This window comes from Panthera onca, chromosome B3, assembly GCF_046562875.1.
Source record: "Panthera onca isolate mPanOnc1 chromosome B3, mPanOnc1 haplotype 2, whole genome shotgun sequence".
NCBI lineage: Eukaryota > Metazoa > Chordata > Mammalia > Carnivora > Felidae > Panthera > Panthera onca.
In genome coordinates this window covers 122777262-122795518 of record NC_138344.1, presented here as the reverse complement: position 1 = coordinate 122795518, position 18257 = coordinate 122777262, and the positions used below count along the sequence as shown (strand labels likewise).

Genomic DNA, 18257 nt, shown 5'->3' with positions numbered 1-18257 from the left:
ACCCACGGTCCTACCAGAATTCAGCAACCATAGAAATCACTACAGTAATCACCACAATAATAATGTTGAGGTCTAAACCCCATGACAAATAATGCTCCTGAAGGGAATGTGAAGTATTCCAGATTTATCTCATTGCTCATCATCCTCCAAAAAGATATAAAAATCTAAGAAATGAAATAATGTAAAATTCCAAAATAGAACTCTTCTAGGTCAAAAAAATATTCAGTAGAAAGTGCCACCAAATAAAGGAATAAACCAAGTTGTCTCTAAAGATCCATGATCAAGATGTTCAAGAGGATGTTCAAGTGCACTCTAAGGAGAATCTGGCTCAACAAGGAATTACAATATTTAGGGACAAAAGCTGTCAAGATGAACACTGAAGCATGAAAAGAATTTGGTTAGTAATGGCAGGGTGGTAGAAATGTCATGTTTTGCTCACCATTGAACTGAGATGTAAATTTAAAAGACAAAGAAGATTGCATAGAACCAGAGAACTTAGACCAAGTTCGATCTTTCTTTGTGGGTAGCTGAGCCCATGCAGAAAGATGCCATGTAAGTCTTCCTGGATTAGTCAATCACTATGTAGAAAGCCCTATCTTTGGAAATAGCTGGGGGGAAAAAAGACGCAATATGTAACTGGCCAATATGTCTTTATGGATATTATGCATTTGAAATATGTCAGAATACACTTGGATCCAACATATAGGAGGAGCACAGGCCTAGGTGCACAGTAGGTGCTTTAATGAGCACTTATTGAGCAACTGATGTCTACATAGGTATTTATTTCCTTGGAAACCATCAACTAAGGTCAATACATTTTTATCTAAGAAATTTTGAAAGCTTATTATATAGCTTTCACTTTCCCCCCTTTCTCTACTCCAAGACTGAGTTATTATATACTCTTTAGGGAAGGAAATTTAAAAAGTAGTATCACTTGGGTAAGTATCTTTTAAACTAGGTACTTTTAAACTGTATCCTTTGAGTTATTAGTGTTGCTATTGAATGCTGGTTATATGAGTAATGATAGCAGTTGAAGTTTGGGGGGATTTTCTTCTTAAAAATAAAGATTTTCAAAGTGAAAAGGTCTCTTTTGATTACAATGTATACAATAAATAATTTGCATTAATTTTTTTTTCAAAATGCACCTATACCCCAAGTACAATGCAAATTCACAAGAATTCTAAGGATTCAATGAACTGTAAAGTGGACCAAATGTATGTACCCAAAATTGGGTATGATGCCAGGAGATCAATGAATCTTGGGCGGGGGGGGGGGGGGGGTTGGAATTCTATAATAAGTCATTTTATGTTCAATCTTAGCTTTCTTTGTGAGTATTCCTGTCTTAATATTATATAAAGCACATGCATTATAATGGGATTTTTCCTATATGTCACTTCATTAGGTAGCACTGTTTATTATTTCATTAAATTCAGATCTAAGATTGATGTAACAGTCACTTTTACAATAGCAAACTGTGCAGGCACTGAGAGAAAATGGGCTACATCATGTGGGTGCTTTGAAGCAAGAACAGATGTTCTCAGAAGAAACAAATCTGCCTTTGTTTTTTTGTGTGTGTGTCTTTATCCTCTTTATTCTACATGCAAATGCTTCAATAAGAAAGAAGAAAGTAAAGAAAGACGTAGAAAATACTGGCTATGGAGGCAGAACTGTTACAAAGGCAGACTATTTAAACATCTATAGGTGGCATCCGTTCTTTAAGCAATTCTTGCACATCACTTCATTTTTATGATTGGGAACAAAATAAGAGGGAGAAATACTAACACAAACACAGTCACAGTTTAGCAAAATTGCCACATTAGTGTCATATTAGCCACAGAGATGTAAAACAAGCTTTGCAATTAGCCCAGTGTGTTTAAAATGCCGCTGACATTTTGCAGGTACTTTGAATTTTCTTTTGTCCTTGAAATATCCATTCTAGTCAAGTTCAAACAAAAATATTTAACTGTCCATTTGACTCTAAAACTTTAGGATGTGATGGTCTATAACCAAACATGTAAAAAAAAAAAAAAACAACCTAAAACCTCTCATGCTGTCTCTCACCCCAATAATTCTTGTTACTCTGACAGTAGGAAAAAAATCCATACCCATCTCATTAAAATGGCAGGGAAATGAGTATTATTCAATATTCATTTTCAAGCAATAAATATAGAAATCATAGTGAGCTTCTGAAAAAAAAAATCTCATCTTCCAAAAGTGGAGAGTCAATGGCATTTATCTTTAATCAAGTCAAAAGGTCAATGCATCCTACCAGAGAGAAAGTGATGTTTAAACTCAGCTGGAAATGTAGACAAATAGAGGGGAAGAGCAAATCCAATCTGTAGCCTAAGCATAAAACGGGCCTGGTAAGTGATAGAAGATGCAGACACAAGTCGAAAGTTGAAACATACAAACTGTTAGGTTTTCAAAGAAGGAGGCTTTTGTCTAGGGAAGACTTCTCTGGAAGATTCAAGCACAAAGCCGGTGAAGAAGCATCAGGAAAACAGTGTATAAAGTTCTTCCCTTTACAAAAAGGATGGTCCAGATAAGGAGAAGAAACTTTCTTTTTTAAATTGGATTTTTAAAAGGAACTGATGGGAATTTAGGTTTTTAAACATTAAAAAAAATACTCAAAGCCCTTACTTTTCCTGCATTGTCCTTTTTCTTTTTTTGTAGCCAGGAGAAAGGTGATCTGTGATTATACACATATTGGATGTGAGTATTAGATTCATGTTTCCTTCTTTTATAGTTTAAATAGTAAATATTGATCACAAAGGGAAAAATTTTTGATTCCCTTTAGGCTGCTTAGTTCATCCCTGTTTGCTCTAAATACAGAAAACTAATAATTTATCTGACACCTTATAGTTGAATTTCTCAAGTAATGACCCCTGTGACTGGAGTAAAGAAGCAAAATTACAGTTGAAGATTTCTGAGATACAGAGGTCTATAGAAGTGTTCAATTGTTTATTATCATAGGAAAAAGAGCCTTAATGAATCCTTGGGCAATACCACCCACATTCTCACTCTTGACCTAGTCTCACTGCAAACTCACTTAGCATCATCTCTTTTAATTAAGACATGTTTCACCAAAGATGGTATAATTCTCTAATGGACGGGGATAGAGAATGAGGCGTCACAGATGAAAAACACAAATAGAGAATTTTCTTAACCTAGCTACAGTAACCCTGTGGAAGACCTATTTCTTTAAGAAGCCAGAACTAATACTAAAATAAAAGTGAAAAATGAGGAGAAAAGCATTCTTTGAGAGACAAATCATTGCTGATTGCTTGGAGGAAGATGACTTAGATAGATATTAGTAGATTGTTCCCTCTGGGGAGGGGAACAGGGAAAGGGAGTGTGTGGGAAAAATCTGTATTTGGGTTATTACTACAGGCACACACCTTCACAAGGTGGACTCTGGATTTTAACTATTTTCAGTCTATTTAGTTGTTTTCTTTTTATTTCTTGTTGTTGCTTTTTAGTAGACTGTTCATATTACATGAATTTATTATTCCCCCCAGGAGCAACATAACCAGTACAACTACAAGACACCCCGATATACATTAGTTTGTCAATAAATTTCTAAAACCTGCCCAAACCAGGTGGTTTTGCTCATACACAGGGAGGAGAAATTCCTTCCATCTGCCACGAAGGACTATCTCCAAAAGTGGGTAGGTAAGAGTGGAAACTTACTTTGCTTGGGGTAAAGGGGCAGGGATGAAGAGGGCAATATCTGTACGATAATCACTTTGCATTACCTGATTATCTTTCTACTTGTCCAAGAAAGAGAAAGAAACAACAACTTGATTTCTCTTGGAACCATGTTTCACATGAGTCCAAACTGGAACAGTGCATAACAAAATACGAAATTCAGTCCCTCAGAAAGGTGTAGCAAAAGGCACGTGATTATACATTTCAATGGTATGATAAAAACTCGAAATGACTGACTGTGTTAGGTTTAAGAACACCAAATATATTTTAAAAGAGAAAACTTACCTTCATTTCCACCAGCACCCTATGTTGGGCCAGCTGAGCTATGGCAAACAGTTTACTAAGCCTACAGCACCATATATTTTATCAGTCTTCCTCCCCCGAAAAAGAGAGAGAGAGAGGTCAGGCAAGTAAAGGCAAAGGCAAGGAGGGGAGGGTGGCAGAGACATAGGAAGGAAGCATCTTATTTTCTGTCCAAAGCAATTTCAGGTTCTGGTTGTTTTCTTCCGGTTGACAACCCAACAGAGAATAAGAGGTGTTTTGTTTTTATAAACTCATTTTTTCCCCTGAAAGCATTCATTACCTTTGAAAGAAATTTTAGATCATTTACTTATAGAGGCAATTGGGTAAAAAACCTCAAACAGATTCCTCCATTCTCACTGGAGTCCTGGAGTCTCAGAAAGGGCTTCCAATAACGGATATGAACATGGGAGGCTTTCTGGAAAACCTTCTGTTAAGACGACTAACAGTGAGGTATGTGAGAAAGACAAGTGACCCACTTATTCACCCCGAGCACATGTACCCTCCTGGAGACCCTGTTTCTAGTTAAAATCCACTAGAAACACCACCAGTAATTACTGAACCTGAAAGTAAATGGACCATCGAGCCTGCCACATACAACATATTCAACTATGGGCTGACACCCCCTTTCCCTTGGCTCATCCTCTACTCTGCTAATAGAGTACTGTTGCTAACCTCTGATAGTGTATCACAGTGTACCAATTCATACATTCAACTAATGGTACCTGAGCATCAACATGGGATCAGGCACCAGTCCAGTGCCGAGGTTTCAGAGAAAATAAGACAGATAAGGTCTCTGCCTTTACACAGCTTACAGCCTAGTCTGAAGTGAGGGAGGATAAAGGACAATACCCAAACATACGGTAACCATCAGATGTGGTTGAGTTCTATGATGAAAATGAAACAGGAGGATATGACGAAAAGTAATTTGGGTGGAGAGTGGGAATAGAGGATGGGCTACTTTATAGCAAGTCTCAGAAAGGCCTCTCTGAGCTGACTTCTCCACTCTTGCCCTGAGTACCCGGTTGGATGGAGAGCTCTTAACTGAGGAGGTCAAAGCAAGCTTCTCTCCGGAGGTGCGTCTGAGGCAAATATCCGAGGCAATGGGAACAGCAAGAGCAGAAACCAAGAACAACCTTGGCATATTAGAGGAACAACAACAACAAACCCCACGGTGGCTGGAGCTTGTGCCCAAAGGAGAGCGTGTGGTGGGAAAGAAGGTGAAGAAGTAAGCAGAGGCCAGATCACAAGAGGACACAAGGACATGGTACAGAGCATGAATTCTGTTCTACATGTATCTGGGAGTCACTGGGAGGTGAGGGGTAAAGGGATCCTATGATTTAAAAATCTTTCTGGTTGCTATGGGTGCACTGGACCCAAAAAGGCCAAGAGCAGAAACAAGGGATCTCAGGGAGGCTGTTAAAGGCAGGAAATGAAGGTGACTTGGACTAAGGAGGTAGGAGTAGAAATGGAGGTGGTGAAGTTTGGGGTGCATTTTGGAGGTGGAGTCAACAGGATTTGAGATCACTTTTGAAGGTGGACTGGGAGCGGGAGAGGAAAAGAGAGGAATCAGTCTGAGAACCTGGGTGGTAGACACACCCTCCGATGAGAAGACAAAGATTCCAGAAAATGTAAGACATGACTGATCTTACTAGTCAAGACAGCTTGCTTCCGTTACTTGCACTTTTCCTACGAAGCATCAGTTATACTCAGCACCATCCCCTGGACATTTCCTACTGCTCAAAAGTGTGGCTCCAAGTTCACTGCCTGCATGATTTTCTTAGTATGGTGTTAATCTGCACCTTGGGCCACCACTGCCTACTGATGACTCAGGGTTACAGGATTCCTGCTGTCTTTCTTTCCCTTCCTCCCTCCTTCCTTCCTTCCTTGCCTCTCTCCCCTTCTTTCTTTTTTCTTGCATAGTTTCAGTTATGTGCTCTGGCCCATGCCTAAGGACTGCAACAAGGAGTGTGCCTAACATTACAAAGCAAACCCTGGCAGCCTATTCAGTAGGATCTCTAAATTGTGATCACAGTGTAAAATGAACCCACTCATCTCGGCTCGGAGAATGGCATCTCAATTTTGAAATGCAGTGAATCCAGGGCTGATATCTCTCTAAAGGAACAAATGACTCCACAAAAGACGAAAAAGAATCCTGCCCCCAATTTACTGCCAAATCTCTACCTTAAGTCATAAATTTACAGCATTGCTTAGGAGAGGTGAGGTGAGCACAGTCTCAAGATTTCTTGTGATAATCTCTCCCCATGAAGCCACTTTTCAAGAGATTAGGGCAATTTGCTCAGGGATAGGCAGAAAGATGCTTTTGTAGGTATTGATTCTATTCTTGTTTAAAAAAAAAAAACTTTCTAAACCATACTAGTATTTTCCCCACTGCTGTCATGATATAATTAATACAAATTAGGCTTCTTTTCATGATTTAAAACATTGTTGTACCTTAGGGCCTTTTCTATATGATCTTATTATTTAGCACTAAAGACACAGATTTTGAAAATGATATGGACTGAGCGAAAGAAATCCGTACCAAGATATGCATTGCAGCCTATTCCCCTAATATCCTCCTAATAAATGCCAATTTAAGCCTTTTCCTTGTGAATTGACCCTTTGAAATAAAAAGCAGAATAAAAAATGTCCAATTATGAATTGAAAGGCATAGTTAATTAATCCCAATAATTAATGTTTTGCTGTCAATAGAAATTAAGGAAGGCATAATACATCTTCCACTGCTCCTCTTCCATAGACTTTCTCCACTTATCTACCTCGACCCACCCCTTTCCAGCTAGAAATGTGCACCTTTCCAGGAACTCAGCTACACTTGTACCCTGTAAATCATCACTGTGTCCCTGGTATTACATATATGTATATATACATATACACATACATATGTGTGTGTGTGTGTGTGTGTGTGTGTGTGTGTGTGTGTGTGTGTGTTTTCATTGCCTCCACTTCTGGGCCCTTTGAAGAAGAACATGCTACCTCTAAAATCTCCAACACCTCAGCAGAGTACCTTACACCAAGAAGATACTCAACATATTAGGGGGAAAAAAGCTAGTGGAAGAATAAATATAATTGAATAGATTCCACATCAAACTAGTAAGCAGGATGAGAAAGGGAGAAGAAATGGAAAAGGAGAAGAGAGTTGTAGACTATATTTCAGCAATAGAATAAACCTGACCAAATTGAGAAGGTATTCAATACAATAATAATATATATAAGTGAATTAATAAAATTGGATGAAAAAATAAAGGACAGTAAAATTATTGAAGGTGCTGGAAGAAAAAGAAGGGGAGTAGAAGATGTTCGCACACTGCTTTGTGGCAGCTGAGTGAATTAGGCGCTAATTCCTAATTCATCTTGGAGCTAAAAGATACCAGGCAGCAGATACAAATAAAGACACTACGTTTCATTTTAAATATATTTTTCCCAGCCAGAAAAAAAACTACAGCTTTCTGAGAAACTGATATGAGAATGAAAGCAACACTGATAAAAAGATGCTAGTTGCTCTGCATTTACAATCTCATTTAGTTTCCCAGTATGAAGCTGATATGGTTTCCCCCAGCTTTGCAAGTAAAGAGGTAGCACAAAGGGCTACAACCTGCCAAGGTCACACAGCCATGGGACACAGCCCCCAGTTGCCCTGCAAAGTCTCTCTGCTGTAGCTGCATTTGTTCTCACAGCTTCATCGCGTAAGTTATGCCCCTGGGCTGGCCCAGTCTAGAGATCTGAGGACAAACAAGGTGAGGCCAGGTAAAGGACACGCAAGAAGTGGCAGAACACAGTGAAATAGAAACAGAAAATCTAATCTTGGGGTTGAATGAAAAGTGGGACCTGATTTCACTTTTTATTTTTTTATTTTTTTACTTGCAAGACTAGGGTCAAGCCCTAACCTACTAATAAAGCCAAAAGAAGTTAAAAGTTTATACTAGAGATACAAGTAGAGGATAAATAGGTCATGTTGTGTGCCCCTGCAGCAGGCACTTGTGGTACCCTGCATCATGTCTCCTGGGCCAAGCTCAGACTTTAGCCATGACAGCAGGACAGCTGTAAGCTCACACACAGCCTGACAGTCCCGACCTCAAGCAGAGCCAACTCTTGGGACTTCTCTAAAGTCAGAGTGTCTTCAGTGCCTGCATGCAAGAGACATTAAGAAGTGGGGGAAAGGAGATGGAAGCTGTCAAACAATGGGAGGGGAAAAGCTAATGGATTAGTTCACCCAAATCTCCTGTTATTTGAGTGGATAATCCTTGAAGGCATCCATTACAACACTCTCCATCTCCCCCATATCCACTTGACCCACAGCAGAAAACTTGACTATGGATACCCACACTGGTGTTTCCTTTTTTACTGCTCATCCTCTCTACCCCTTCACTCCCAGTTTTGGGGATCTCTCCTAAATAAACCACCTGACCCAAGTCCTTATCTCAGGCTCTACTTTCAAGGAACTCAGACTAAGATGACACACAGTGCTTGATCATTTCTTCCCTAGTAACTCAAATGTTACAACCCTGTAAGAAGTAGGAAATATCAATGCTTATGATGAGATGCAAAAACGTTAAGTGACTTTCCCAAGGTCACAGGGTATGAAATCATGAAATTAAATCAAGAATCTAGGCTTCACAGATGGAACTCCACAGACAGAGTTCTCCCCATTAACCTCTAGCTGCCTACAGTCTAGAAATACAAAGAGAACAGAAGACAGTGGTCTGCTATCACCATTAAAGGCAGATGTAGGGACTGTGGTTTCAAATTACCAAATAGTGACCAAACTCTTGAGGTTGTGAGGAAATGCATAGCTCTCTGAGGGCAATCACCAGGCTCTCTGCAATGAGGACCTATGGTCCCATAAGGACCATGGAGGGCTTGTGAGAAGGTAAGAACACCATTACTCTTAACTAGCTTAGCTTTATTCAAGACAGAAGCTAAGAGATATGGTCTCCATACCCAAAGTCCCTTCAGGCTCTATGTTTCTAAATAATTACCATATCTCAGAAGAGGGACTTTATTTTAGATATAAAGATACAGTCACTAGGTTTTATAAGTATCCCGAGACAAAGAGCTTTGTGAAACGGCATTTCCATATCAACCCCTATGTGTGCAGGACCTCCTTCCCACACCAGAAAGTACTAACTCTGAGATAAGAATGTAAAAGGAGTGATATTTCCAGCCTGTCTCCTTCCGATGATAATTACAGGGTCTACTGGCTTATGAGATTGATGGCATTAGCTGATCTCCCACTGTGAACACAGCCAGTTGAAATGCAGGATGGTCCTATCACCTGAGTGCACCCTCTTATCCTCTTAACATCTGCTTTGTGCAACTGGAGAATCCAGGAGGCTAGATTAGCAGAACTACCACTCTATTCTGGCCCTAGTTCACTAAGATGATGATCCTTCCCCCCACCTCTTAAAATAATATGTATGTTACGTTTCAAAATATGAGAAATTATAGCTCTCCATCTCACTAGAAATATCATCTCTTTATGACACCCACTAAAATAAAACTTGCAAGACAAGCACATAGAGGAAAAAATTAAAACCAGAGCATTAATAAAAATAGATCAAGGGTATTTTGATTCAAATTATTTGTCTCCCTCTAAGTAAGACTTAAATACAAATGGTTCTTCATGCAGCAAGTGTGGCCTTGGGCAAGCATGCGAAGTGGCTAGCTTGGCAAATGTGGCTAATCTCTATAGGCTGTCTTTATAACTTTGTGCAGCGATTTGCATACACAGCATGGAAGTGAACTTCAGACTGCTGACTGCTTTATCCATGCACCTTGAATTCCTGATAAAGCTGGGACATCAAGCAGAAGGTAATTGTTCCTACTGATCAGGGTGAAATCACCACCCCACTTCCAGGCTGTATAAAGGAAGAAGAGTTTCTAATTGGCCAGTACCTACTATAAAGGCATTGTGGAAGTTTCTGAGGGTGCAAAGATGAAAAAGACACACTAACTATAACCAAGGAGCTCATAGTCTTCTGAAAGTGTTACACAAGTAAAAACAAATTGTGTGGGAGAAAGGGGTCCACCAGTGTGCACTGGGTACCCTACCAGTGGGTTATCTGGTCTATCAGGAGGTCTGAGTCATTAACTATCCTTCCGCTTCATATTTTCATGCAGGACTACAAAGGTCCTATAAGTCAGGGACCAACATCTTCATGTCTGTGTCCTTCACAACTTCACATAGCACTGTCCTTGGCATGCAAAGTGAATTCTCAATGGTAAAGAGTAAATGAATATATTTCTTATTCTTCTCATACTTGCATTAGACTCTGCTAATAACAGCAAGTATGTATATTTTACTTACCAAACAGCAGTCGCTGGACACCATTCTGAGTGTTTTTCCTACATTAATTAATTTAATACTCACATCAATCCCATAAGGTTGTCATGATTATATTATTTGTTGACAAAATATGCTCTCCCTTCCTAACAGTCCATTCCTAATAGGTCCATTCTTTCTGGAGAATTGTATTTCCTGTCCCATCATGCCAGGCACTATGTGTGACTTCCTCCATTGCCAAAGGCATGTAAGCAGAAGTGGCCTGGGCCACTTAGAAGGTTTAAGAGTGATTACATGGCTCTGCCACCTCTCTTTTCCCTTTGCCACAAGTCCAAGAGGTGACAGATTAGGGCTGTTCCTTGGCCAGGGTCCAGAAGAGGACGTGAAGCAGAGCCACAGCAGAACCACGATGACCATTAATGTGAGTGGGAAATAAAACTCTGTTCTTTAAAGTAACTAACATTGCAGAGACACATTTGTTAATGTAGCATTACTGAACTGAGCTGACTGATACCTAGGTCCAATTAATATCCACACTTTACCCTTAAGAAAACCAAGGCAGGAGAAAGTTCCGCCAATTTTCAAGGTCACATATGTACTAGTTGCTGGGATTTCAATCTGGGCAGTCTGGTTCCACTTTGGCCTTAACTATTATACTACACAACTTCTATCGGCCAAGGGATGAACCAAGGATGGCTAAGAGATACAAAGATAAATACTCACAGTGAAATAATCTACACATGCCCTACACACACACAAATATATACATCTATTAAACCAATTAACTAGCTCAATGCAATGAACATGGCTTTAATTTCCAGGTGGAAAGAAGACAAAGGCAAAGAAGAAAAAGGTGGCAAAATAAAATGGGAGAAGAGAGAAACATATAGAGAAAATGACAGGGGAACAAAATAGATTAAGAAAAATCTCAATATTTGTCAAATCGCTCAGAGGCAAATCTCTCTCCTAGAAAAATAAAACTCAAGATCTTTATCTTTAAAATGCTGCCAGAACACAGAACAAATAAAAGTATTTGGAAGCATGTATTTTGAACAGTATTGGGTTTTTCCACTTTAATAAAATGAACTCCTCTGTTTGTGAACTATATAGGATGACAAGCAGCACATCTCACCCAGGGGGATGCCACTTACATGCATGCAACAATCCTGTCATTTTAACTTTCAGACAGCTGCTTTTCATAGCAGCTAAGGAGCAGTCTAGGTCCATGGTTCTAATATTTTAAACTTGATAAGAAGATGGGGCACCTGGGTGGCTCAGTCAGTTAAACATCTGACTTCTGCTCAGGTCATGGTCTTACGGTTCATGAGTTCGAGTCCCACGTTGGGCTCTGTGCTGAGAGCTCAGAGCCTGGAGCCTGCTGTGGATTCTGTGTGTGTCTCTCTCTCTCTGTCCCTCCCCCACTTATGCTCTCTCTGTCTCTCTCTCTCTCAAAAATAAATAAACATTAAAAAATAAACTTGATAAGAAGCATCTGTGGATAATGCAAAGAATTCAGATTCCAGAACTCTGGACTTTTTATGTGTCTTTTGCCAACCTTTACTTCTTTCCTCAACTCTGTTCTGTATTTTGATTTTTTTCCAGGTTATGTCCTATGCTTCTCTTACCTCCCCAACCCTCTCGCCTCCAACATCTATCTTAAGGTCATCCCCATCCAGTTCCTCAAGCCATGAAGTCCCTCCTGGACCCTCTCTTTTCTTTCACCTTCTGCACCCAAACTACAGCCAAGGTAGGCACTTCCATGTCCCAGGGGAGGCCTGAATCTGCTCACTCCATGAGATCCCACCTCTGCTGTACTGGTTCTGGCCTTCCTCCACTCCCACTTCAGGTATTGCTAAAGGTGTGTTCTCACTCTCACAATCGATCAACCTTTCACAATGTGGTCAAAATTATTGTTCTACAACAGAAATTTCTTCATGCCCATTCCTACTTAAAATCCCCCAAGGCCCCTAAGTGTCTAGGTACAACGAAGGCACATAAAGACCTTGGGGATCTGGCTGCAGCATAAATCTTTATAACCTCACCTCTCATAACACAGGTAGTACTCCAACTGCCCCAGGATTGCATCTTGTTATTTCATCAGTTTATCCGTATGCCTCTCTGAACCTAAGTCAAATAGTACCACATAGAAGCCCTTCCTACCAATTTCTTAAACTCATTACAACTCTTCTTCCCCATATGCATAGCAGAGAACAAGAACAGTAACTCCTAGGGGCATGTGGGCGGCTCAGCTGGTGAAGCATCTAACTCTTGATTTCAGCTCAGGTCATGATTCCAGAGTCGAGCCCAACATCAGGCTCCATGCTTAGCATGGAGCCTGCTTAAGATTCTCTCTCTCTCTTCTTCTGCCCCTCTCATCTACCCATACACACTCTCTCCCTCTCTAAAAATAAAATTTTAAAAAAGAATAGTAACTACTTCACAAGGCTTTGTGAGGATTAGTCAAGGCAATACATGTAAAACATTTAGTAGTAACTAGTGCCCAGTGCATGCTAAGGGAACAGTGCATACTAAAGGGACGTTACCAATCACAGTGATGGTTTAAATGTCTTTCACCCTACCACCGATATAACTGTGAAACACACATTCAAGGCCTGAAGTAGAAGCCCATAGCAAAACAAATTGGAACAGTATCCTATCATGGGAGATATCCTTAAAATAACTCCATCACATGATGGAGCCAACTTAGAACATGATACCTCCAAGTAAAGTGATGGTTTTCAAAAAAGGTTTCTTCCTCCCTCCCCCACCTCCTACTCTCCCTCTCTCCCCCTCTTCCCTTTCTTCTTTTTCCCTCCCTCTCTCTCTCCCTGTTATGGGTTGAGGAAGAAATGGAGAGAGAAAGGCCACCTATTGTGGACCATTTCCTACTTCCCACTTAACTCTTGTAAGTATAGTTATTTAATACTGTCTGAAGTGTGGGTTCCTCATCCTATTTTACGAGAAAAAGCCATGAGACTCAGAGGGTTTAAGCAACACAAATGAGGGTATTTAAGGTGAAAGTGACAGAAACAAGATTCAAGCCCGTATCTCTTTGACTCCAAAGCAGTGTTTTATCCATACACTTCAACTTTGTCGTGAGCCAAATATTTTTATTACTCAGTAAATCAGCATTTGAGATCAATACCAGTGGGTAACAAAATATCACTTATAGATCATTTAGAGCTATTTATGATTTTTAAATAATATACCCTTATCAACAATTGTTTGGTAAAGAAATGGTTTTAAATACATCTTCTCAAGATATTAATTTTTGTTTCATTTTGTATATTACTAGGAATTCTTTCCCATTCTGATATATTTGGCAGATTTTTAGGTACCAACCACACTTGGAAAAAATTATGTCAAATGTGTAATTCAGCAAACTTATTATTTCTTTTTGCCAAACCTTTCATGTCTGGTATATGGGAAGCTCTGAATCACTCATCATAGCCCCCATGGATGGGGACAGAGGCCCATTGTGAAAACAGGAAGAGTTCAGAGTCAGAGACAAGGCTGCTGCAGATCACAAGAAGACTGGAAGAATCAGCAACAATTCTGTTGGAGGCTGGTGATAAGCTAGCTGGGGAGGGAAGAGGAAATGGTGTTCTGAGGAGGGGGATTAAGAAGGACTTGGGAGAGCTTATGTGATGGTTCCATGCTTGAAGCATGGAGCTTTGTGACCTATGTTATGTGGGGTGAGTCAAGAAGACAAACACATGCACTGCCTCCAGAGCTGTGTGCACATTGGCTCCTCACTGTACTGTCTACTCAGATGACCTTTTACCTCCAACCCAACATCAGTCCACTGTGGCTAAAAGACATGCTCACAATTCTTTCTATTCTCTGACCCAGAAGCAAGTTCTTTCAGATAGTCTAAGACTGTAAATGATGCTTCCCTTTCATACCCTTTTTTCTAATTGTGTGGATCTTTTAGAATGAAAAGCACATTTAGGGTCCTTGTCCATTTCAGAGGGTGATTAGACAGTTCCAGAGCTGGCATAGGTGTGCTAGGGTAAAAGGATGGAGGAGACTATTAGGGACGATGGGGCATGAAATAACTGCTATGCTTCATGTCGGGGCTTAATATTCAATTCTTACAATCCTGTGAAGTTAGTATTATAATCCCATTTTATAGATCATAAGAGTAAGAAACAGAGATTTGAAACTATCCTGGCCAAGAGCAAGTAACTAGTAAGTAGATCCAAAGCCAGGACTATTAGAGGGCAAAGTGCTCATTCTTATACTAACCTGCCTTTTGGATGGATGAGGAATGTTAGTTGTGAACAAATCCAGACCACTGTTGCTTCTGCAGGAGCAGAAGTGGAGATCTGGGAATAGCAATGAGGTGGAGGAACAGAGATGCTTCTTTGAACTGATATTCAGTCTGGGTAAGAATGGGCGTGAGTACGTAAGGCAGCAAGGAAATCCTAAGGAGTGTCATGGAAAAGAATAAGAGAAGGTAAATCTATGTGGGCCTTAGATCATGCTGCTAGGGGAGGGGACACTTGTATATTGGGGTGTTTGATGATACAATGAGTTTACACTGACTGGGACCTGCCTGCATATGTAGGAACTCAAGTTCTCCCACTGGATTTCAGGTGGGTCACTCTCATCTCAATAACCTATTTCCCACTGACTTTGAGATGATGCTGGCTGGAAACTCCATGTGGCCAGAGACTGTATCTATCTTTTTCAGGTTCTAGTCCAAGGCCTAGATGTGATACTCAACATGTGTTTATATTAATGTATATAATAAATTCAGCTTATGGACATTGAAATTCAAATGGCTCTAACATGCTCTACATGGAAATGAGGAGAAAATGTGGTTATGTGCTTATTACATCTAATTATACTGTTTGAAGCTAGGTATGCTTCCACTGATTCATAATCCTAGCTGCCATTCATCAGTGTTGCGATTTGATTCAGCTCCCTTGGATCAATAGAAAGACAAGTTCCAATATACAGCTTGGCACATGGTAGGTGCCAACAGATTAGCAATACCTGTTGTTATTGCTTATTTACAAAAACACATTTAAGTGATTTTTAAATTAAGTAATAGGAATAAATGGTGCTTTAAAACAGTTCAAAGGAAAAACAGAGGGGAAAGAAAGTCCCACAAGGACTAAATTTTAAAATGACAAGGATAAAAATTCTTCTTACTCTAAGAACAAATATGCATCCAATGGTTGCACAATAACATTTGTTTGTTATTAAATATTCATTATCTCACTAACCCATCAGATACTGTTCTTTGTAACATGCTATGCTTTGGCTAGTGGCTAGGGATAAAAGGAGAAATATATTAAGATCCCTGGATCAAGTTAGAGTCTACTGGAGGAGACAGTCATGTAGAAAATGAAATACGGTGCTTTAAGTGCTTGAACACTTGGGTGAACCCTTCTTACTATACCTTCGGGACACAGTGAGAGGGAGAAGGTATTTGTGTACATACGTGTGTGTGTGTATGTGTGTGTGCCTTTTGGTCTAGGTTTGGAGTCCAGAAAGATAGTGGCATTCAAGTAAGACTTCTTAGAGAAAGAGGGGCTTATGCTCCTTAAAGTATGAACAGGAACTACTGCTCCAGGTAGACCAGATGGAAGAAGACTCTGTACCATGTGCAGAGTTTAGAGAGGCTAGCAAGTTCAGGGAATGGTGAGTAGTTTCATATGGTAGGCAGGTTTAGAGCATTTTTATAAGAGGGAGGAGGTGAGCCCAAAGAGGTAGCCAGGAGCAGATTTTGAGGCCTTTTGTTGCAATAACATACAAAATAAGATTTTGTATCTTATTTGTATTTTTTTTTTATCTTCTAGACCAAAAAGAGCTCTTGGAATATCTTAAATAGGTTGCCATGTGTGTTTGCTATATTATTTACATTATTCAATTTTGCTACAGGTAACAATAAAAACAAGTGGTTTGAATAAAACTCACAGGAAATGTTAAGTATAGAGAGCAAATACGTAACCTCTGAGTCCTGTTAAACACAGAAAATAATCAGAGCATATATATTTTAAACAAAGATAAAAGGAATGGAACAGAGAAGTACTTGCCCAGAGAAAAGGAATAGATGTACCTAATAAACTTTAAATATTTATGAATCTGAGACCATATCTGATTGATAGCTGTCAACCCTAACTTGGTCAACTCATTAATGACACTCATTATGGATCCATTCTCGCCCCATTTTTTCTCTGCTTGAGACACACACATAAAACTTATATCTGGCTGTCAAACTAACTGGTGATTTATAGCCGTGGCCAGATCTACCTGCTCTTGTGTTTCTCCAGTAGGTCAAGTGTGTGATGGCCCCAGAGACCTCTCCGCTGCTTAGGACCTCTCAACTCTTACCCTCGTAGCCACCCCATCAGCAGAGAAGACTGATATGGCAGAGAGAGAACGAGACATATGCACATCATGTAACAAGGATTCAATCAGAGTAGTTTTTCCATCCTCCTTGCACACTATCTTAAGTGCAGTCATCTGCCTGATCTCTTTCTCCTTGCTTCTTGTTGTGTGCATTAATTTAATGGCCCATATAATTACATATCTCAATTTGGTCTATGTCCCTTTCTGTTCCCTGACCTCTATAGCAGCCTGTGAGTGTACTTGGAATGTCAAAGTGATTTCCCACATGCCACAGGGAGTGATATGATCAGATTATTGTTTTAGAAAAATCATTCTGGCCCTTCAAATACAAAGCCTACAAGGCTAGGGAGTGAGGCTGGAGACAAAGAGACAAACTCCTGGATGTCTTTTGCAGACAAAGAAATGCAACTCATATTTCATAAAGGGTCAGATGGGAAATAGAAGTTCCAGGAACACAAAGGAAGAAAAAATGCCCTAAAGAACTGAATTCTTTGTTGTTAAACCAAAATAAACTCAACCCCTAAAACTCCACAAGGCCCATGCAAAATTTGCATAGAGAAAAAAATAAATAAAATCCTGATGTCACTGAGATAAAGGCTGAGATTTTTCCACCCCCACCCCCACCTAGGATTATCCATCTTTCCTGGTATACCAGTGGTGTCATGGGAGCTTGTGGAGATAACATTCTACCACAGTTAGAGCACAGTTTCATAATCTCTCATGCAGGCCAGCAGGATGTCCCAAAGAAACTAAAACCAGCACACTAAAACACCAGGTGAAGGAAACAGCTGAATGATAATGCAAATGCCTCACAATAAGTAGTAAGTCAGTGGGGCATGAGAAGGAACTCTAGATTTCAAGTTAGCCAGACTTGCCTTCAAATTCCTGTTCCAGTACATACTAGCTGTGTGACCTTGGACAAACACCTAAACATCTCCTAGCCTCAGTCTCTCCTAATTGTAAATTAATAAGAACAATTGCTTTCATCAAGGGGCTATGGTGAGAGATACACAATATAACATGGGGAATGTGTCTGGTACCAGCTCCCTTTCCACATTTAATTCCATGTAGACTGATAAATGAATAGTTAACCATTCATGAAATAGCTACTCCAACAGCCTATCTTGATGTCAACAATAATTGCTTAATTAAATATAACTGTAGTATTCTTATTTCTTCAGTGTCCAATTTACACCAATGTTAAAAACGTATTCCTTTAAGCATTCTAACACTGCTCGTATGTTGCTAAGGAAACTTCCCTAGAGATAAGCAAGGCTAGCATTGGGTCATTTGGGCTTTAAGCACTTGGGCTTTGGAGAAGTTCCAGCAAATTCTCCTCTCACTGTTCGACCACAGGCTTTAGGATGTCTTAAGAAGCTTACAGATTCCTGTAACAGTGAACTCAACTTTAAGGCCACTGTGTGAAACCGGTGTCATTTACAAGGCCCTAAGAGATGGAGAATTTATCACTGATATCTTCTATTCTAAAGTCTGTCATATTCTCATAAAACATTCATTCTCTAATTATTTTTTTGTAAATTATGGTTTTTCAACCTAACTAAAAACATCCTATTATTGTTAAATT

The 18257-nt window shown here is 39.7% G+C and overlaps 1 protein-coding gene across 14 annotated transcripts in view; it reads right to left on the bottom strand.

The window, feature by feature from the left end:
• The window catches only part of NRXN3 (neurexin 3), a 1572196-nt gene that overhangs the window by 822197 nt on the left and 731742 nt on the right, over window positions 1-18257 (bottom strand). The gene's annotated exons all lie outside the window — the stretch shown is intronic.